The 23,630-nt window shown below is 34.8% G+C and overlaps 1 non-coding gene and 1 pseudogene across 1 annotated transcript; one reads left to right on the top strand and one right to left on the bottom strand.

Annotated features, from left to right (window-relative positions):
- Positions 1–2,835: 2,835 nt before the first annotated feature.
- On the bottom strand, positions 2,836–2,971 carry LOC125202891 (small nucleolar RNA Z247). Its single transcript, XR_007173227.1, has one exon. It is a non-coding gene; the product is annotated as a small nucleolar RNA Z247 (small nucleolar RNA).
- Positions 2,972–4,145: 1,174 nt separating this feature from the next.
- Positions 4,146–22,456, top strand: LOC125190812 (uncharacterized; annotated as a pseudogene).
- The last annotated feature ends 1,174 nt before the right edge of the window (positions 22,457–23,630 follow it).

The following is a 23,630-nucleotide window of genomic DNA, read 5'->3' as shown; positions in this document are numbered from 1 at the left end:
TGTGTGACTTCACCAAGATCTTTGAGAGAGAAATGACTATTTAACTGCTGAATAACAAGCTTGGTGGCAGAAGGAGAGGAACCTGTAATGAGCATGTCGTCAACATACAATAAAAGATAGATTACCTGAGATTTCCTTGTGCGGAAAAATAGAGATGTATCAGCTTTTGATTGAGAAAACCCAAGAGACAACAACACTGATCTTATGGCAAGAAACCAGGAACGGGAGGCTTGCTTTAAACCATTTATTGCTTTATTCAACTTACAAACCATCATAGGAGAACCTTGTTCAAAACCTTGGGGCTGCTTCATGTAAATTTCCTCTTGGAGATCACCATTTAAGAAAGCATTATTCACATCCAAATGGGTGATCTTCCCGCCCATAGTCACAGCAATGCAGAGTATAACTCGAATAGTTGTAGGCTTTACAACTGGACTGAACGTCTCATGGAAGTCAAAGCCTGGCTCTTGAGAGAAGCCCTGAGCAACTAGACAAGCCTTATGCCGAGCAATGGAACCATCTGCTTGCTTTTTTATTCTGAAATCCAAGTACAACCAATTAAATTTTTACCCGGAGGGAGAAAAGCGAGGGTCCAGGTATTGTTTCTGAGGAGAGCAAGGAACTCTTCGGTCATTGCCCGCTTCCATACTAGCATGGTTAATGCAATGGCAATGGATTTTGGAAGCTGAAAGCAAGAGGCATCAGGGGAATATGAAATGGATACATATGCTTTGGGTTTGAAAATCCCATTTTTGGATCGAGTTATCATGTGATGGCGAGAAGGAATATGAGCAGCATCAGCAGGAGTGGGGGAGGGAGCAATATCAGATGATTGAGAAGGGGAAAAATTAGAAGATGAATTGGAGGAAGAATCTGATGCAGAGGAAATAGGAGTGGCTGGATGTAGTAGAGTGTCTGAAATATTAGTAGGAGAAATGGAATTTGTAGAATCTGCAGAGGACTGACAGTTAGGTGTTGTAGGAACTGTAGGAGGTGCAGGAGAGTGATGCAGGCGAGTGTGTGCTGGTGTGACAGGAAGAAAGTGTGTTGGACTCACAGGAATAGCAGAATGTTGAGTAGGGCAGGAGACATGGGATTTAACTGGAGTATTGTGGTGAGGAAATGCTAGCTCATCAAAAAAAATATCCCTAGTAATGACCACTTTTCTAGATGGTAGAAGGGCTTTATATCCTTTGTGAGAGCCACTGTAACCTAGAAATGTAGCAGCAACAGATCTAAATTCCAACTTGTTACTGTTGTAAGGCCGAAGATGAGGATAACAAAGGCAGCCAAAAGCTTTCATTTCAAGATAGTTTGGCTTGGAACTCAAGAGCTTTTCATAAGGGGAAATGAACTTTAACACAACTGAAGGAATTCTGTTAATGGTGTAGGTGGCAGTAGCGAATGCATCATCCCAAAAGCACATAGGCAAACCTGACTGATGAAGAAGAGCCAAACCCATCTCAATTACATGTCGATGTTTTCTCTCCGCCAAGCCATTTTGTTGGGAGTGTAAGGACATGAAACCCGGTGAGAAATACCAGAATCATGAAGGAAAGAAGTTAAAGATTTGAACTCAACTCTCCACCCCAATCAGATTGAAAAGCTTTAATGTGACAGTCAAATTGATTCTCAACAAGGCTTTTGAACTTGATAAAAACATCATGGACTTCACTCTTGGCTTTCAGAAAATATAGCCAAGTATATCTGCTGTAATCATCAATAAAGACAACATAATAATGGAAACCATTGCGAGATGGGACAGGTGCAGGACCCACAAGTCGCTGTGGATTAGTTGAAGTGGATGTGTTGAGTTAGAAGAAGAAGGGAAGTAGGGGAGTTTGTGGCTTTTAGCAGCACAACATGAGTGACACAAATCAGTAGACTTTATTGCTCACATTAGGGAATATTACAATGTTGCAAAGCCTTTTGAACTACAGGAAAAGCACAATGGCCAAGTCTTTAGTGCCAAATATCAAGACTAGAAATAGAGCTAGAAACAGAATATAAAGAGTGACGACTTGAAGTGGGGGAGCAAATGCTGCTCTTATTGACTTGGAGGGTGGAGGCAGGCGGAGGATGATGGAGGTCAAATCTGTAGAGACCATTGTCAAGGATGCCCCGAAGCAAGATTTCCTTGGTTACCTGATCTCGTACAAGACAATGAGAAGAATGAAACTCAAAGAACACGTTATTGTCCCTAGCAAAGTGAGAGACGCTAAGGGGATTCTTAGAAACTATAGGAACGTGAAGAAGTGAAGCAAGAATTACCAACATGTGAGATCCTTACACCTCTGCCATCACCAAGATGTAAAAGATTACCTCCATTATATTCCGTAGAGGAGTTGAGATTAGAGAGATCTTTAGTGACATGATTAGAAGCACCGGAATCTGCGTACCACGAGGCTACCGACGATGCATCCATGTTGTACTCCGAAGGAGCATGAAATCCCGGAGGACCCCTAGCTTGAGCAACATTAGAAGTAGGAGCATGCTGGGAAGGAGTCGGCAAAAGACCATAGTGAGACAGAGGCTGTTGCTGAGGATTTCGTTGAATGGATGGTCGGGGCATGAAATTTTGCTCGAAACGATGCCAACATCGGTCAGCCATGTGACCGGGCTTTTGACAAAGTTGACAAACAGGACGATTACCAGAAGACTTGCCTTTGTAACCCCCGCGACCACCACGAAAACCAGAGCCACGACCACCACAACCCCCTCGACCGGAGTTGGAAGAATAATCGAATCTGCTTCCTGATGATGGTTGGGCAAGATTCAGCGAAGGCTGAGAGCCATCAGAATTAATGAGAGGACTTTTATGAGCTTCCAATCTGGACTCCAAGCTCAAAAGAAGAGCTCCAACATCTTGGACAGTCCAGCCATCTGATTTTGAAGTTATAGTTACCATTACAGGATTATACTCATCCCCGAGGCCACCAAGAATATAAAGGATTTGATCCTCATCAAGGATCCTACAACCAGCAGCACCAAGGAGATCACAATAGGATTTCACCTTGTTCAAATACTCCCTCATAGAAAGAGTCTCCTTCTTGACGGTCTGCAAAAGAAGTTTGTATTGCATGACCTTAGCCTTAGATTGGCTAGCAAAATTTGTCTCCAGAGCCTTCCATATCTCAGCACTCGTGCTCAGGCCAACGACAGTAACCATGGAGCTCTCAGAAAGTGAGGATTGGATCCAGGAGGCAAGAAGCTGATCCTGCTGGTGCCAGGCCAGATATTCCGGATTCGGCACCATCTTGGACGATTCTTTTGAGGTAATTGTTGAGGGAGGGATAGAGATGCTCCCATCAAGAAAAGACTCCAAACCGTAGCCAGTGACGGTTGCCAAAATTTGTTGTTTCCAAAAGAGATGATTATTTTCATTGAGTTTGTTAGAGACAGAGTTATTATTGAGGAGGATGAGGGAAGTAGGATTTGAAGACTCCATGTATGAAGCAGATGAAAACAAAAAAAAAGGGGAAGATGACAAAAGGCAAGACTACTTTAGGCTCTAGATACCATATAAGAAATTATAGAAAAGCCATGATAAAGAAGAAGAAGAAAAGCTTTCCAAAAGTATACGTTGTATTTCACATCTTGACATAAGCAAGTAAGACCATTATATAGGTGCAAAGGAAGAGTCTAGAATGCATGCTATAATCCTAGCAAAGAGTGCAATAAATAATAGGAAGATGATGAGTTGTTTGTAACTGAAAAATCTTCATAGCTCATCGAATCCTAAAGGTCTTCATCAATGTGTTGCTTCAACTGGAGTGAAGGAATTTCATCCGATGACATGTCATTTATTTGTATCTTCTTGCTATTCTTTTTCTTATTTTCATGTAGATGAGATTATTGAATAATTGCAGCTTCATTTAGATATGATAAGTTAACAATGACAAAGTCAAAAACATAATAATTGGTGGATAAATACTTTAAAAATTGAGTTCACTTTCATTGACTGAGTAAATAATTCTTGAAGAGTAATTAATTATGAAGCCGCCGCGGCATCATCAATAGCCAGATAGATACAACGTTAATTCATGGCTTTTACTTTATCTAATGCTTTCATATTTGTTACAATCTCCTTATAATAAATATCCTACACAGATACATGTATATGCATCAAAGCTCAATCACAAAAAATAAAGTCCAAAATGGAAAAACCTTCTCATTTTCTCCTCTTTATTCTACTCTTATTAATTCACTATTTGATGAATTATTGCTCATCCGCCGATATCAACACTGATCGTTCTTCACTTCTTGCCTTAAGATCTCAAATCACTTCCGATCCACAAACTATATTGACCAAAAATTGGAGCACTGAAGCCCGTGTCTGCAATTGGATCGGAGTTACTTGTGATTTTCTCCTTAATAGGGTGACTCAGTTGAACATATCGAACATGGGTCTTGTTGGAACCATCCCACCAAAAATCGGAAATCTTTCTTCTCTCGTTTTATTAGACATGAACGACAACTCTTTTCACGGCCCTCTTCCACCATCTATCTTTAACATGTCAAATTTAGAAGTCTTGAGTTTGAGGAATAATACTTTGTCTAGTATTCTACCTCTTGATCTGTGCATACACAATCTTGTTCGACTCAAGATTCTTCATATTTCTTACAACGAGATGTATGGGGAAATACCTTCGAGTTTGGAGCAGTGTTCGAAGCTCGAGTTTCTTTCTTTGTACAACAATAAATTTGATGGATTTGTGCCAAGAGAACTTGGGAACTTGACGAAGCTTCAAACATTGAACATTGGTGCAAATAAGTTGACCGGTAATTTGACCTTATCTCCATGGACTATACTCAAATAATTCTTTTTAATGTCATTTTCTATTATTTTTATACAGTCATATACGTATAGGGTCAAAATAATTTGATCTTATCTCCATGGACTATAGTTATCATTATTATAATTAGGTATTGTCAATATTTTAAAAATTATGCTCGAATATTTTGAAGTTATCATTTGTAAATAATAGAGAGTGAATTTAATAATTTACATAATACGGAGTATTAATTATTACTCCCTCCGTTCTATAGTACTATAGTCATTTCATTTTCTGCACTTGTTTTGAAAAAATGATAATAAATAGTTAAAGTGGAGAGAGAGTAAAGTAGAGAAAGAATAATGTAGAGAATAGTCTTATCTACAATATTCTCGCTTATTTAATTTTTCTCCACTTTTACTATTTATAATTATTTTTTTAAAACGAATGCAGAAAATTAAATGTCTCTATTACTATAGAACAGATGATTATATAAGAATACTTATAAGAAGGCAGGGAATAAAAATTCTTGAAAGTTGAACTACTTTTCTCGATTTTGGAAATTTAATTACTTTTCTTGTAAGATTTAAAACCAACAAACACGAGTAACAAACAAAGTCAAGAGTCAATGGTGTATTATTTTTTTAGGTTGCAATCCTACTAAACAAATAGGCGAAAGAGATAAGTCTAATTGTATTCTCTATAGGCATAACTTTCTGTAAATTTAAATTATTTTTATGCTATATGGGGAATGATCAATTGCTAACTCATCATTTATTTGCTAACTATAACTAATTTAATACCATAAGATTTTAGAAAACTAGTGGTCTACAATTTGCCACGCGTAATTTTCGTTTTCATTAATTAAATAAAAAAAGATAAAAAAAACTACCAAATTAGGTTTTTTGATGAAAATGTCAATATAGTGTTTCGAAAATATCAACACAATACTTTGAGAATGTCAACACAACGCTTTGAGAATGTTAACACATTGCTTATATTGACATTCTACATGTATTATATTGACATATATTATATACTATGTTGACATTTGTGTTGTACGAAAAGTTAAAAAATTTTGATTTTTTTTTCAAATTTTGACGTCGGAACATATGTAAGTAAGATCTCGTTAGATCCTTATGGAATTATCTTTAATTTGATATATGTTGTGCAAAAAAATAATTTAAATTGAGAAAGTTATATGCGTTTTAAAGTTATGGGATAATTTTCAAAAGTTAGTTACAACTAATTTGTTGTAAATTGACCTTAATACCCTTATTGACGTTTTTTTTTATCGTATTGACATTTCGGGGTTGATGATCTAGGCACTTAATTTGAATATCTAATGGCTATCTTTAGTTATAGTTATCAATTAAGTATTGAGTTAGCAATATAACACTCCCCTATGCTATATGGGGTAAATTTAAATTATTATTATGCTATATGGGGTGTGTTATATTGCTAATTAACCCTTAAATTGCTAACTACAACTAAATGATATGCATTGGATCATTAAATCAAGGCACGAGATCATTAAGCCACGAATATCAATACAATACACAATAATGTCAATTAAGGATATTAATGTCAATTAACAAAAAATTAGTTATAACCAACTTTCAAAAAATATCTCAAAACTTTAAATGCATATAACTATATCAATTTAAATTATTTTTTTACACAACATATATCAAATTAAAGATAATTTTATAAGAATTCCAACGATATCCTACATGCATATGTTTCGATGTCAAAATTTGATAAAATTTTCGTGAATTTTCTTTTAAGTCGTGCAACAGATTACATCAATACAACTTACAAAATATGTTAGTATAATACATGGATAATGTCAATATGAAACTGTATTTATGTTTTCATGTATCCGTGTTGACATATTTAATAAACTATATTGATATAATGTTTCTCAGCCCTAAATTTGGTAGTTATTCTTATCTTTTCAATGTTAAAAAATTAAAAAACAAATTACACATGGCAATTTATAGACCATTAGATCTCCTAAGTTCTATGGTCTTAAATTAATTGAAGTTATCAATTAAGGGATTCGTTAGCAATTGCTCACTCCCCTTTGCTATATATACTAAATACTCCCTTCGTCCACAAAAAATAGGGCACGTTTACCATTTTTGGCCATCCACAAAAAATAGATCACATTCATTTATGGAAAGTTTTCAACAAATAATAACCCTACACATCATTCAACTAATACTACTTCTCACTTACTTTTTCTCCTTTGTCTTGCTTTTTCCCTTGTCTCTTACTTTACCAATTCTACATTAAAACTCATGCCATACAGCAATTGCCCTATTTTTTTGGACGGAGGGAGTAATATGCAAATGCAGCTGGATTTGATTAATGCAGGTGATATTCCAGAAAAGATTGGTCATCTTACAAATTTAAAAAGTTTGGGCATGAGTTCCAACAAGTTAAAAGGCTCATTGCCTGCAACTCTTTTCGGCATGCCATCCTTGCAATATGCTGACTTTGCCTCCAATGAACTAAGTGGATCATTATCACCACAAATTGGAAACATGACATCCATTCTCAGAATAGGCCTTGAATTCAACCATTTCAGTGGTATGTACTCCCGCTGTCCCATAAGAAATGAAAAGTTTTCCTTTTTAGTCTGTCCCATTAAAAATGAAACATTTCTTAAAATAGAGACATCTCTATCTCTACTTTTTCATCTCTCTTACTTTACTCTCTCTTCATTAACTCACAAAACAACACTACATAAAAACCTGTGTCAAATCCCAAATGTTGCATATTTAATGGGACGTAGGGAGTATCATTCTTCATGCCCCTCAAAAAAATTTTAACCTTTGTCCTTTTCAGTAACTTATGTTGTGATTTTAGGTACTATCCCAAAGGAGATTGGTCGTCTTCCTAATTTCGAGCGATTGAGCATGTCTGGCAATGACTTTAGTGGATCGTTGCCAAGAGAAATCGGGAACTTGACAACTATGTATGGATTGTTCATTCACAGTAATGAGTTAAGTGGTATGATCTTGCTCTTTCACGTACAATTCTTGTGTTTTATGATCATATCAACATTTTTTTTATTAATTTCATAATACAACAATGTCGTCGCGTTGTTATGTGGTATTCAAGTTCGATTTTCAAATTTCATATTTGTACAGGTCATATGTAAGTTTTATGTCTCACATATGTTACATATGATAGAATCTTAAATAGAATTGGATTTTAGTATAATACATATATTTGGTATAAGACATTTTACCCTAATTAATTGACTATCAATTAAATATTATCACATCAATTAATTAAATAATCATATTATATTTCTCCAAAGAGATTATATGTTCATATATATATATAAATATATATATATATGTGTGTGTGTGTGTGTGTGCCGATTGATTGCCAATAAATGGAAAAGATTGATTACATAATCTTTTTATGGAATGAATATTCATTCTCTTGGCCATCAAGTAAAAGAAACGTGCATATATATTATTAAGATTTTATTAGAATTGATTGTGATCATTTAGTAATATTAATAGACGGAAGATTATATTCTTGGTCAATAAGAAATGTATTTACTAATTATTTTGGGCCTCTTTGATGGAAAGGGCTTTTAGGGTTTGATTATTAGGGTTTGTCCTCTCTCTGCCTATAAATACAAGTGTGGTGATCCCATCAAATAACATACATTATAGAGATCACATAAACGAGGGAAAGAGCGAGAAACAAATCCTTGGAGTTGGAGCTGCGCTACCACGCCAAAGAAAGTCCGAGGAATTCTCTCTGTCTTCCCCAATCGCTTCCGCTATGGATCGCCAAGGTATATTTCGATCCTATTAAGTTTATGGTTTTACGTGAAATACATGATGTTCGAAGATCTTTCTTTATTTATATTCAATTATGTATTCTTGAATATATGATGGTAAATAATATCCAACATGTGGTATCAGAGCATGAGAACTCATGTATTTTCGTATTATGGAAAACCATAATTTTTTAATTTTTTTTTGATAAATTATTGATGAATTGTGAATCACGTTTGTGTTTATTTGGGTCTCGGTTCCTTTGAAATTTCACGAATTGTGAACTCAAATTTAGTTGATTCATATTAAATTCATGTTTAAGTATATTTGATTCATTTTATGTATTACGTATCTAAATTTGTGGTGTAAATGAATTCATATGACTAATTGCACAACTATATTTTGATTGGTTGTCTTTATGAATTCCACATGAATCGGGACAGTAGGATGGAATTGATAATTTAGGTTATTTAATTTTGTTCGCATAATTTGTATTATGTGAATTGTACTGGTTAATTACTGTATCAATTAAAGAATGTTTATTTTGTATGATTATACTTTGAAATATATTGTTTCCCAATTGATTCTATTCATATATATGGAATTAAATTGGATATATTAATTGTGTATGAACTTTGTAAATTGAGTTTGTATATTTGTACTGGTGAATTAATTGAGGTTTCGATTAAATGTTTCATGATTATGAATCTATCGAGAATGGAATAAATGATTAAATAATTCAATTTATGTTTAATTGTATACAATTTTGATTATATTATGTTTATTTTGCAATCACCAAAGTGAGGTAAAACAAGGAGAGTCTATAATCGAAGTCATATTAAAATTTGCTTAAACAATTAATCATTATACATTCTTGATTATATTATGTTTATTTTGCAATCACCAAAGTGAGATAAAATAATAGGAGTTTATAATCAAATTAAGTGTAAATCTGTTTAAGCAATTAATCACTATACATTCTTGATTATATTATGTTTATTTTGCAATCACCAAAGTGAGGTAAAATAAGAAGAGTTTATAATCAAGTTAATATGAAAATCTATGTATGCAATTAATCATCATGCTTGTTGTGGCTATTTATTATCTAAAATAGTTTGTTTGTCATTAAAGGTCTAGATTCCCAAAGGAAATAGTCTTTGCGACATAATGAACAAAAATGGAATTAATAATTTAAATTGGTGTCGATTACCCAAAGGTAACACCAAAATTATTATTACTCAATTATTGAACTAAGATATGGATATTAAAAGTATGATTTTTATTATTGTATGAAGACTACCCAAAGGAGTTTTCATAATTTCCTCGTGATATGGATTTTTAAATTAATGTTCGTGTTATTATTCAAAGCTTTTATATGTGAGCATTCATCTCTTAATTGCTCCTATAATGTAAAACATCTTTTTTTTTCTACTAGTATGCTTATCTCAAATTTTCCCGCACTTAATGGAACTAACTTCTCTGAATGGAAAGAGAAACTTTAGTTTACTCTTGATGTAATGGACTTGGACCTAACACTGTTGAATGATAAGTCAATGATCTTATGATCAAAGTAGTTTGACTGATTGCCCATAATGCTTGGGAAAAATCTAACAGGACTAAGTTTACAGTTCATTAGAATGTTCGTTGCAGATAAAGTCTCTCAACGACTGACATTGCAAAAGAATGTTTGCAAAATGTTGAGAATTGCTTCACAACTGCATATAAGTCTATTGCAGGAAAACTTATGAAGGATCTCATGAGCATGCATTATAATGGTTCTCAGACTATGTACGAGCATGTGATGGACATAAGTAACATCTCTTCTAAGCTGAAATTAGGATTATAGGTGGATGAAGATTTCTTTGTCCAATTCATCCTAACTTCTTTACCTCCTCATTATGGATCATTCCAAATTGATTCACTATAAAAGATTAGTGGACTCTTAAATAATTGAGAAACATATTGGTCTAGGAGGAGCATAAGATGAAGAAGTATGGAATGGGTGCATTTCATGCTCACATTGCAATCGAAGGAGCATCTAAAGGATAATATTCATTCGAATTTATCATTCTTATGGTATAAAGGAACTGGATCATATTTCTAGTGAAAGAATAAGAGGCTTATAAAGGATAATATTCATTCGAATTTAGACTTTACAAGCATTACCGTTTGTGTGGATTGTATTAAGTGTAAACAAACCAAACACAATACTAAGAGTGCCACAAGAAGCAATGAGCTCCTTAAAATTATACATACACATATTTACGGACCTTTTGATGTCTCGACTTTTGGTGGAGAAAAATATTTTATCACCTTTATTGACAATTTTTTTTCGCATTATGGATTTATTTATTGCAAGAAAAATCTCAGGCACAGTTAAACATTTTATGACTGAGGTTGAAAGACAATTAAATAGAAAGGTGAAAATTTTTCGATCTGATAGAGGTGGTGAACTTTATGCTCGTACCACTAAAATAAGTCAATTACATAAACCTTTTGCCAAATATTTAGAAAAGCATGGCATTTATGCTTAATATACTATGCCAAGTATGCCTCAGCAGAATGATGTTGCTGAGAGACGAAACCGAACTCTCATGGAAATGGTTAGAAGTATGATAATTCTACCTTACCCATAACGTTGTAAATTTATGCTCTTAGAACGGCTATTTATGTATTAAAACGGGTTTCTATTAAGGCTATTCCAAAGACTCCTTATGAATTTTGGACAGGTAGAAAACCCAGTTGCAGCACCTTCATGTTTGGGGCTGTTAAGCGGAAACTAGAGTATACTCTTCGCAAGAAAAGAAAAATGGATTTTAGACAATTATGTGTTATTTTATGGTTTACCTGTAAAGTCCAAAGGGTATAGTTTTTACCGTCCTAATCATAGCATAAAAATTGTTGAAACTGGAAATGCAAGATTCTTTAAGAATAATGAGATCAGTGGGAGTTTTAAAACTCATAATGCGGTCATCAGTGAGATAAGGGTAGATTTCCCTCTTATCTCTTTTCCTTAAGAGTTACGTGTGCTAAATATTGTTGAACAGTCTAACAATATTGAACATTTGAATGACCAACCACTTAATGATGATGCCGAAGTCATTGGACATAGGTGTGGAAAAAACATCTACAGAAGTGCCATTAAGGCATTCTCAACGAGAACGAAGGCCGGCCATTTCTGATGACTGTATGGTATATCTCTAAGAATCTGAATGTGGCATAGTGACACATAACAGTCCAGTTTCATATTCACTAGCCATTAAGCGTAATAATTCTAATAAATGGATTGATATCATGATAGAAGAGTTAAGATCTATGGATTATAATAAAGTGTGGGACCTTGTCGAATTACTTGATAGACAAAAGTGTATTGGGTGTAAATGGGTCATCAAGACCAAATTCGACATAAATGGTTTAGTCAAATGATTTAAAGCCAGACTTGTTGCCAAAGGTTATACTCATAAAGATAACATTGATTATAAAGAGACTTTCTCTAACGTATCAAAGAAGGACTCACTTAGAATCATTTTGGCACTTGTAGCCCATTTTGACTTGGAACTACATAAAATGGATGTGAAAATTGCTTTTGTAAATGATGATTTGGAAGAAGAAGTCTACATGAATCAACTTGAAGACTTCATTAAGAAAGGGAACGAAAATTTAGTCTACAAACTTAAGACATCAATTTATGGACTGAAACAGGCTTCTCGAAAATAGTATTTCAAATTCCATGACACTATTACTGCTTTTGGTTTTAAAGAATACACCGATGATCGGTGCATATACCTCAAGGTTAGTGGGAACAAGTTCATATTTTTGGTTATGTATGTTGATTATATATTGCTTGCTAGTAGTGACATTGGATTACTACATGACACTAAAATTATCTCTCTAAAAATTCCAACATAAAAGATATGTGTGAGACATCCTACGTCATATGATATAGTGATCAATCACGTGGACTTTTGGATTGTCTCATAAAAGCTACATAAATCGAATCTTTTAGAGAGATATGGCATGAGTGTGTGTTCTCCAAGTGTTGTTCCAATTCATAAAGGTGACAAATTCAGTTTGAATCAATGTCCAAAAAACTGAATTAGAACCTAAAGAGATGGAAAATATTCCTTATGCATCTATTTTGGGAAGTTTGATGTATGCTCAAGTCTGTACTACCAGATATTAGCTTTGCGCTCGAAATGCTAGATTGTTACCAAAGTAACCCTAACATTGAACATTGGAGAGCTGCAAAGATGATAATGAGATACTTAAAGGGGCAAAAGATTATATGCTTACATTTAGGAAATCTGATCAATTAGAAGTGATTGGATATTCCGATTCAGATTATGTTTGATTTGTTAAATTTAGAAAATCAAGTTGTTGTTACATTTTTCTTATGGCTAGATAAGCCATATCATGGAAAAGTGTAAAGCAAAGTTCTAATTCAACATCTACCATTAAAGCTGAATTTATGGCTTGCTTTGAAGCATAAATGATTGCAAAATTTTATTTCAAGTCTTGGTATTGTCTCCTCAATATCCATGTCTTTGAAATTATATTGTGATAATAGTGCAATCGTATATTTATGTAAGTATGACAAGTATTCAAGGAGCTAAACACATGGAATCAAAGTTTCTTGTCGTGAAAGATGAAGTTCGGGAACAAAGAATATCTATAGAACATATAAGCACGCAGCTTATGGTTGCTGATCCATTGACTAAGGCATTACCGCCTAAGACATTTATGGAACAAGTTAACAGAATGGGTCTTGGGTATGGAAATGTCTAATCTTTATGTATCCAAGTTAACAGAATGGGTCTTGTGTTAAGGATATTTTGAATTCAATAAATGTTGTTTCTACTTTTCCTGCTTAAGCTTATTATTTTATGCATATATATGTTTTAGTATTAATGCAGGAAGTCTTGAAATAAGACAATTATGGACATTGTGTCACTTATAGATTATATTAATGGGGTTATTGGTGATGTGGTACATGGAAGGAACTATGTCGATTGAATGATATACGCCCGCCATGACCCGCATTAGTAGTCTCTCTAATATAATACTTATGTTTGCCAATGATGAAAGTATTTATAAAGTCCAATATTATGCGCGCCTTATGTTTATTATGTCTATTTTACTGTGGCTCTGTCAAGTGTGACAAGTGGGAGAATCGAAAGCTTTGTGTCCCACATGTTCTCCAAGTGGGAGAATGTAAGTTTTATGTCTCACATATGTGACATGTGATAGAATCTTAAATAGAATTGGATTTTAGTATAATACATATATTTGGTATAAGACACATTTTACTATCAATTAATTATTGTCATATCAATTAATTAAATAATCATATTATATTTCTCCAAAGAGAATATATGTTCACATATATATATATATATATATAGGTTTTTAATCAAAACAAGTATGGCCTTAAATCAAGAAATAGAGACCGTTTTTTTTTCCATTGGATTAGCCGATCTCATCAATATCTAATGGCTAGATTAATTTGGAAGATATTATTAATTTAATCACTAATTATCATTAAAGGCCAATTTTGTCAATCTCTCATTTCGTTAGTTATGGTAAGTCCTATGATATTGCTATTTCCTCTATTCACTAACTAATTGTCAGTGTGACTTTCAAGTAAACAATCCTTAATTTCTCTCCTTCATATCTTCCATGAAGATTCATAGGATCTTCATTTCATTTTCCATTCTAATTAGTTTCCAGTTTGTTCTTCTTCTTTTTCTTCACAAACTTTGAGTTTGCATTCCACAATTTCGAAGTGACTTCAGTTTAATTTTTTTTTTTGAGTCCATTTTATTTACACTAGTAGGTTGTTTGAAATTACTCATATTCGTGTGCAGATTTGTAGTTTAATGTCATGACTCGATATTGGATTATTATGACTCAATTTACACATATTTTTCCATGACTCGAATATCCGTTTAGTATGACCCAGAAGAATACGTGATGTTTTGGGTCAACCGATAAAGTAATCTTTTATTTAGTAGTTTTATGTCATGACTCGTATATTCCATTATTATGACCCTGTTTACCCATACATTTCCATGACTCGAATATCCGTTTAGTATGACCCAAAAGCTGAATTGTATTGTGTTATTGTTTGTGTATTCTTCGGTCGTGCTTATATTTCATTTTTTTTATTATGTTATAACCATGAGAAGAATAGTGTATTTGTTTTTTACAATATGTTCAACACATGAAAATATTCTTCGGTCGTACTTATATTAAGTTTGTTTGAAACGAACAACTCAATCAAATTTTATGAGGCATTCTTGTACTCAGTAGTTTTATGTCATGCCTCGAATGTTGGTATGTTATGACACAAATGAACCTAACAATGCTATAACACAGTTATTCATTTATTATGACACAATGTATCGAGTAATTCTCATCACATAAACTGTTCAAGTTTCTCACCTTAAAGATGAAATAACATATATTAACAATGACATCCAACCGACAGATAAACATGTTTTAAAAAAAATAGAATTGCAGGCTCTAAACATCGATTCAATAAAATAGTGGCAATCTATAAAGAAATGAACGAAAAGTTTCAGAAGCTTTAGGTATGACATAACCATTGTTTAAGAAACGTAGTTTTCTATCATCCTTTCTACGTTGATCTTTTTTTTCTTGCTCTCCTTTGCATAATGCTTGGACGCCGACTCTTTATTCAGTAATGCGCTATGATTATTTCTTGCCAGCATCAACACACGATTGTATTTTGCTCTTAGATACTGAAGCACACCTTTGTTTTTAGTCGATAGTCCACAATTCCATGGACCTTCTCTTTCACCCATGTATACTTCAAGGTGTCAGAGCAAATAAACACCGCTGCCATCACCATTACCTGTCGTTCTCCAACTCATCCTCAACCTCTAAATAGGAACGTTGATCACTGTTTTGCATTGATTGTGACAACCAATCATGGTTAAATAATTACAAAAGAACGTCCTCTGCAAGACATGCACTGTGTCAGTATAAATAACATTTAAGTAGTTTTGTGAAGACTAATGTGTCACACATACCAATGTCTCTGGGACACGACCGTAGGTGAATGACACAAATCCTACACAAGTATGACAATATTTTTATATGGCACACAAACTGTAGTGCATCAATTTCTTGAATTATAGTGGAATAAGCATTAAAGTTTTTCAAGTTTGCAACTAACTAATACATTTTACAGATATTATATGATTCAAATGTTATATACACATATCTTACACAAACATGACATTTATATTACCACATCACAGACACAATTAATTACATTCAAAGTCATTAAAATAAAATAAAGAAACACAACTCAACTCAATAGTGAGAATACACAGCAGAAGGAGGAATATGTGACATGTTCCATCTGAATATTTTATATTTCAGCCTTGTCGTTGGTCATGTTGATGAATTATTTACACACTCCCTTAGTATGATGTGCAAACTATATCAACATAATGTTCAATGTGGTTAAGAATGACATAAGAGTGGACATTTGATGACATGTTCCAACTTTATTATGAGGTGCAATATCAGTACCATTAACAGTGGTTGTATGAGACATTGTTGTACTCAGTAGTTTATGTCATGACTCAAATAATGAATTATTATAACCCTGATTACCCATACTTTTGCATGACTCCTGTATCCGGTTATTATGACCCAAAAGCACTAATGTTGTGCATTGTGTTTAAACATGACATCCTAGTGGACAATCTATGACATATTCCACCTAATTTACTTAGATAAGAATAAATTCCACCAAGTCAAACAAACCAATGTAAATGTTTAACCTTTTGCACCATGTTTTAAGTGTCCAGCCCCTTCCTTCCCAATGGCAGAGGTTTCTACTTCCCCCAATGAGTGCATATGTACAATAAAACAATGTTAATATTAATAGGTGACGTCATAAAACAACAATTGTGTAATAGAGATATCATATCAATCACAGCAAGTTATGATTTGTGTTAAAAGTAAGTACCTTCTCCAGAAATGGAAATATCTTCACCTATTTCTTTATCTTTTTCTCATTCAGCAACCATATTTGGAGGTGGTACTGTATGTGAGAGATCATCCACTTAGTTTCTCAAAAAAGGCAGTTACATAAGGTAAATAGATATAACTTTAACCTTGTTAAAATGACCACCGACTCAACAAACTATTATATGTTCCCACTTAATTATGTACTAACAATTATATTCCAAAGTGTCAAACCAATAAATTCATATTTTACAACCTTTCTCCGCATTGTTTGCACTTGCTGCCAGATCTATCCCTTTCGTATTCCCCTCCAAACTCGCTGCTTAAAAACAATGTTAATACTGCGGCGTACTCGTCAATAAACATCAATTGTGTAGTTGAGATACAATCACAAGCATATCAGGTTATGATTTATGTTTACTGACCTTTTTCAGAATTCGTTAAATCCTTTGCATTTCCTATCCCTTTTTCACTGTCTACATAGATATTCTTTTGTAGTGTTGTATATGAAGCATCAAAAATTTAGTGTTTAACATTTACACAAACAAAGAATAATAGTATGACCTATTTTCCATCAATTATATCTCATCTTTGTCCTTTTAAAAAAGTATATCACATCTCACTTAAATCATTCTCCAGAACACAGAGGTACAAAATGAGAATAGGTATATGTTGAACCAAGATACCAAATCGAGAAGTGTTTCAATAGAACTTGTAACATAGCAGATTAAGAAAAAACCAGCGAACAAAAAACAGAGTGCCGAAAAAGAATTAAAACTTCATTACTTCAAATAATAACCCAGACAATGTAGTCGACATACCTTTGTGGTCTCTAGGTTTTGGCGGTGCCTTCTTCTTCCCATTAGTTCGTTGATAGACTAGGTCACAACCAACAAATGGAATTGAAATTTGGTCAGATTTGAGTTTGGTTTCGGTGAAATTAAAAAATAAACAAAACATACAAACCTTTTCCGTCATGTGTTCCGGTTCCAGAAGATCTAGTGTCCACCATGGTTGAAAAATACACTCCAGACGATCTTGAAGACGATTTTGATGCCCAGACGATCCCTTCTTCGCCGAATCAGTTGTTAGAGCTTTCTAGGGTTTCGGCGAATCTGATGCCCAGACGATTTGGGTGATTTTTAGTGAAGTTTGTAGGGTTTGCAGATTTTGTGGTGGTATTTGGGTGAGAGAGAGGAATTGAATGTCGCGGGAACCAAAGAATCCACTTAATAACGTGTGGATTAATGATCCCAATTAATCCGCTCTTGAAAAACGGAAAGGGCGGTTCATTGTACATTCCATTCCTAAATTACCCTTACATGACATAAATCACTCTTATTATGACCCACGAAAAATGTTGAAAAAGCCAGATTGTGACCGTTCATCTCCAGATCTTACTGTCCATGTTTAGTCTGTATTTCTATACTTAAGGGCTTATTTTGGTAGATGAAAACCCTATATATATATATATTCATATGTGCCGATTGATTGCCAATAAATGCAAAAGATTTATTACATAATCTTTTTATAGAATGAATATTCATTCTCTTGCCCATCAAGTAAATGAACCGTGCATATATATTATTAAGAATTGATTAGAATTGATTGTGATCAATTAGTACTATTAATAGACGGAAGATTATATTCTTGGTCAATTAGAAACGTATTTACTAATTATTTTGGGCCTCTTTGATGGAAAGGGCTTTTAGGGTTTGATTATTAGGGTTTGTCCTCTCTCTGCCTATAAATGCAATTGTGGTGATCCCATCAAATAACATACATTATAGAGAACACATAAACGAGGGAAAGAGCGAGAAACAAATCCTTGGAGTTGGAGCTGCGCTACTACGCCAAAGAAAGTCCGAGGAATTCTCTCTGTCTTCCCCAATCGCTTCCGCTATGGATCGCCAAGTTATATTTCGATCCTATTAAGTTTATGATTTTACGTGAAATACATGATGTTCGAAGATCTTTCTTTATTTATATTCAATTATATATTCTTGAATATATGATGATAAATAATATCCAACATCATATTCCAAAAGAGATTGGTCGTCTTGTCAACTTGGAGGAGTTGAAATTGGAAGTAAACCATTTCGACGGATCATTGCCTAAAGAGATTGGAAACATGACACTCCTTAGCTACTTGTGGCTGAACAACAACAATTTTACTGGTACGATTTCTATATTATTGAATTACAATGTTACATTAGTTAAAAAGTTATATTAATCAAGTAATTTGATCTTTTGCTTTGTGTTGCCTTTTTTATAATATTGTTTTATCATCTATTGTAGCATTGTGTAACATGTACTCCCTCCGTCCCTCTGTAGCTGAGTCATTTCCTTTTTTTGGCAAAAAATACTTTATTCTCTCTTCATCCCTTTACCTTTTTTCTTTCTACTTTATTCTACTTTTACTTAACTCATTGCGTAACATGTACTCCCTCCGTCCATCTAGAGCTGAGTCATTTCCTTTTTTTGACAAAAAGTACTTTATTCTTTCCTCATCTCTCTACCTTTTTCCTTTCTACTTTATTCTCCTTTTACTTAACTCATTTAAAACAATTTTTCTTAAATTCCCTGCCAAATAGAAATGCCTCTACTACAGAGGGACGGAGTTAGTATGTCATACTACTAGATGCTTGAAAAATAACTAATTTATGTGGGAATGATTTATAATCTCAAGGTACTATTCCAAAAGAAATATTTCTTCTCAACAATTTATTGCAATTGAACATCGCAAGCAACCAACTTCATGGATCATTGCCAAGAGAAATTGTTAACCCTAACATTCAAGAGCTGTGGCTTCACTACAACAAATTAAGCGGTATGATTTTTTATCTAATTTTCCACTTCCATAATGCCTAAACAATGTGTACTATTAAAGCAAAAAATGGTTACTTTTCAGGTCCGATACCATCCACCATTGTGAATCAATCAGGGCTACTTAATTTAGGACTCTATGCCAACAACTTTAATGGAGAGATTCCACCAACCATTTTCAACTTGAGATCCCTCAAAATTCTCTATATATCAGACAATAATTTGGAAGGAACTATTCCAGATTGTATAGGAAATTTGAGTACATCTCTATCTATCCTCAATTTGAGTGGAAACAAATTGACTGGACACATCCCTTCAACATTCCCAAAGGGTTGCAGTCTTGAGTCAATCAATCTAAACGGAAACAAATTGGAAGGAACACTACCCCGAACCCTATTCAACTGCCTAGGTCTGCAGGGTATCGACATTGGTGGTAATGGAATATGATAGGAGTAAAGGCCGGGTTCCAACTCAACCAATAGAACACTATGACTAAGGAAATAAGAACTCAATTTATTGATAGAAGGACCGAAAGAAAGAAGCAAAATAGAAGAACAATCCTCACGTAGGAGGCCATGATAATCCTCCGCAGAGGCCTACGGCTACTGCCGTCCCTAATTCTGATCTCTCCAAAAGATGTCAGCTACTCCTACTGACCCACCTTATATAGGTAGCCAGATAAATCTACAATAATTCAAATAACAATAAAATCTGAACTAACTAGATAATCTTGGGATTTCCCCACTAACTGCTTCCCTATTATTGTGGAAACTACTCCCCTCCAACCAACCAACATCCGTATCAACTGCCTCACTCTCGAAACAGCCTTGCCCTCAAGGCTCAGCTAAAATTTGAAACACATCACTTTGTTCGGTGGAGGTTCAAACTCATGCTTTCGGGTTGTAGCCAGAGCATCGAACCATAGAAGATTTCCAACTATATGTAGGAATCGCAGCATGACCAGATAGGAAAATGGAGCGCCCGCTGATGAAAATAGGGAATCCGAATCTGCAGGAATCTGCACAATATCGGGGCTGGCAGACAGCAGCAGTGCTGTCATCATGGCTGGTGTAGGCAGTGTGGTAGAAGGTGGTAGAAAGGCATGCTGTACTGGAAGGGGCAGGGGCGTGCTATTGTCTGTAGTGGTGCCGAGATCGGGGGGGGGGGGGGGTTGTAGACGTTTTAATAGCTGCTATCTCGTGACGGGCTGTTGTAGGTAGACTAGAGGGCAGAAATGGTGCTGTCACGGTGGGTAGGATAGCTGCAGTACTATTGTTGGATGTGGTGGAATTTTTGGCTGGTTTTTGGCAACATGGACAGTAACAATATCGTCACTGTTGTACTTGGATGAATTGCTGGTGACGCGGCTTTCTGATGGGATGGTATCACCAAAACGATTCAAGAGCTCTTGAACAAATCTGTCCCACGATAAAGAGGGGCAGCGATGAACGAGCACTTGCTTCCAAGGCTTGGCTGGTCCGTCTATGGCGGGCATGGCGAAGTCGACTCGTCTATCAGAAGGTGTTTTGTTGAGGAGGAAATATTGATTTGCTCGCGCGAGCCACACGAAAACCTCAGATCCATCAAACTGTGGAAAGGTCATCAGTTGTGAAGCAAGAGAAGCTCGAAACTCCCATATGAAGTCGTCTAACTTAGTACTCAATGCCCCGAGTTGATCTGCCGTCTTTTGGGACTGCAACGTCATCACTGCTACAGCCTTCTCCAATCCGTTGAGAGTGTTCACCATGATTCTCCACGTTTATCGCACCAATTGATAGGAGTAAAGGCCGGGTTCCAACTCAACCAATAGAACACTATGACTAAGGAAATAAGAACTCAATTTATTGATAGAATGACCGAAAGAAAGAAGCAAAATAGAAGAACAATCCTCACGTAGGAGGCCATGATAATCCTCCGCAGAGGCCTACGGCTACTGCCGTCCCTAATTCTGATCTCTCCAAAAGATGTCAGCTACTCCTACTGACCCACCTTATATAGGTAGCCAGATAAATCTACAATAATTCAAATAACAATAAAATCTGAACTAACTAGATAATCTTGGGATTTCCCCACTAACTGCTTCCCTATTATTGTGGCAACTACTCCCCTCCAACCAACCAACATCCGTATCAGAATACGAGACGCATTTCCCTTTTGGATGAAAACACCCTGAACTTCGTATCCTCATCTTGAGGTCAAATAAGTTCGATGGTACGATGTTGGTGGATTCAAACACCGAGCAACCGTTTCCAAAGTTGCAGGTATTGGATGTATCACATAATGAATTTGTTGGCTTTCTACCTATAGATATTTCAAGATTTTTCAAGGTATGATAGATGCCAAGGAAAACCAGACTGATGATGCTAATTTGTTTCTAAGATTTATAAGGTTGAAGCTCACATTGAAAGGATTGGATCATTGTGGTTGTTGGATACCTTAACAACTATCGACTTATCCTCCAACAGATTCTCTGGGAGTATTCCACCTTCTTTAGGGAATCTTAACTCTCTTAGATTCTTGCATTTGTCTCACAATACCCTCGGAGGGCATATACCATTATCTCTTGCGGGTATGAGTTTGCTCGAGTCGCTGGACTTGTCTTCAAACAATCTGGATGGAGGAATTCCTAGTGGATTGTCAAACCTGACATTTCTTGCGAAGTTAAACCTTTCAATGAATAATCTTGTGGGAGAAATACCCCAGTCTAATCAACTTTCCACATTTGGGAATGAATCATATGTTGGAAACGCAGGATTGTGTGGATTTCCATTGACGAAACAGTGTGAAAGAATTGATGCAAAACCAATACTTCCTCATGAAGATGATGGAGATGATAATGATGAGTCTGGATTTATAGATGGATTTGGTTGGCGAAGAGTGGTGACGGGATATGGATGTGGATTTTTAGTTGGGATCGGAATTGGTTACATTATTATCAGAAGTGGAAGGCCAAAGTGGTTGGTGGAATTCTTTTTTGGCGTTGGATATAATAGTAATAAGAAGAAGAGAAGAAAAGGAGAAACAACACCATCACCAAGGAGAAGGTGATTCTAGACAAGTAAACATGCTTGTAATAGTATAAATGTTTTTTGCTTTAATATTCGGTATTTCGCTTAATATATTTGTGTGTTCCTTGAATCTGTGAATAAGAAGTTTCTTGCATAATATATATGATAATATGTCCACAAGAAGATCAACCACAAAGGCACACCATCTAATTGACCCCTTAGATGCTTATACCTATTGATAGTCAATCAATATAATGATAAAATCAAATCCTAACATGAATAAAATAGTTGTAACAAACTATGAACATGACTTTCGAATAAACATAACCAATAACAAATCAACCAAGATAAAAATGGAAAAATTACTTGATACTAGTCAAACGAGGCCTCCATTCCGTAGCAAGACATTTAGCGTGACCAGCTCTTCATTATGCATAAATTTCATCGTGAGGTCGGCATAGTTTTCGGTAACCTTACCCAAACTCCTTAGCCACTGAAGTCCCAAGACCACATCCGAACTATGAATGCATAGCACAAATAAATCGACCACAAGCTCGTGCCCTTGAATCAATAACTTCGTGCGGTCACACTTCTCGTTACAGCTTAACTACGCGCCATTGCTCAAATACACGCGAAAGAGCTTGGTTGGTTTAACCTCCAATCCAAGTTTCTTCACCATATCGGGATGGATAAAATTATGCGTACTTCCGCAACTGATTAGGGTTTCGACACTTAATCCCGAGACCGTACCGGTCACTTTAAAAACCCGAGACGGTACATTGGGATTTCTGTTATGAGCATGAGTTTCTTTTGCCATGACTGAGTTCAAAGAAGATGGGAAGGCGGCGGAGATGAAGAAGATGTCAATAGGAGATTAAATATATATAGAAGGCAAGATATCATCTTGGAAATAGATTATTTCTCTTTTGCTAAGAGATATCAATGAGATTTCGGATCTTCCTAATTTATAGTGTTAATTAGTTAAAGTTATACCTAATATCAATGATCTAGCTTCCTAATATACCTAACATTAAAGTTAATTTTAAAATTAAATTTGACAATAATTAAAACAATAATAATAATCCAAAACTTTTTCCAAGATGTGCTTAATAATTTTTAATTGAAAATGTGAAAATAAATAATAAAAAATTATTATTATCATCGTTATAGCTATTGTTATAAAGTAAGATTGATAATTTTAAAAATCAACAAAA

Source organism: Salvia hispanica, chromosome 2 (assembly GCF_029641045.1).
Source record: "Salvia hispanica isolate PSC_SH4W2 chromosome 2, Shi_PSC_v1, whole genome shotgun sequence".
Taxonomy (NCBI): Eukaryota; Viridiplantae; Streptophyta; class Magnoliopsida; order Lamiales; family Lamiaceae; genus Salvia; species Salvia hispanica.
Note: the sequence above shows the minus strand (reverse complement) of the source record. Positions and strands in the feature narration are given on the sequence as shown.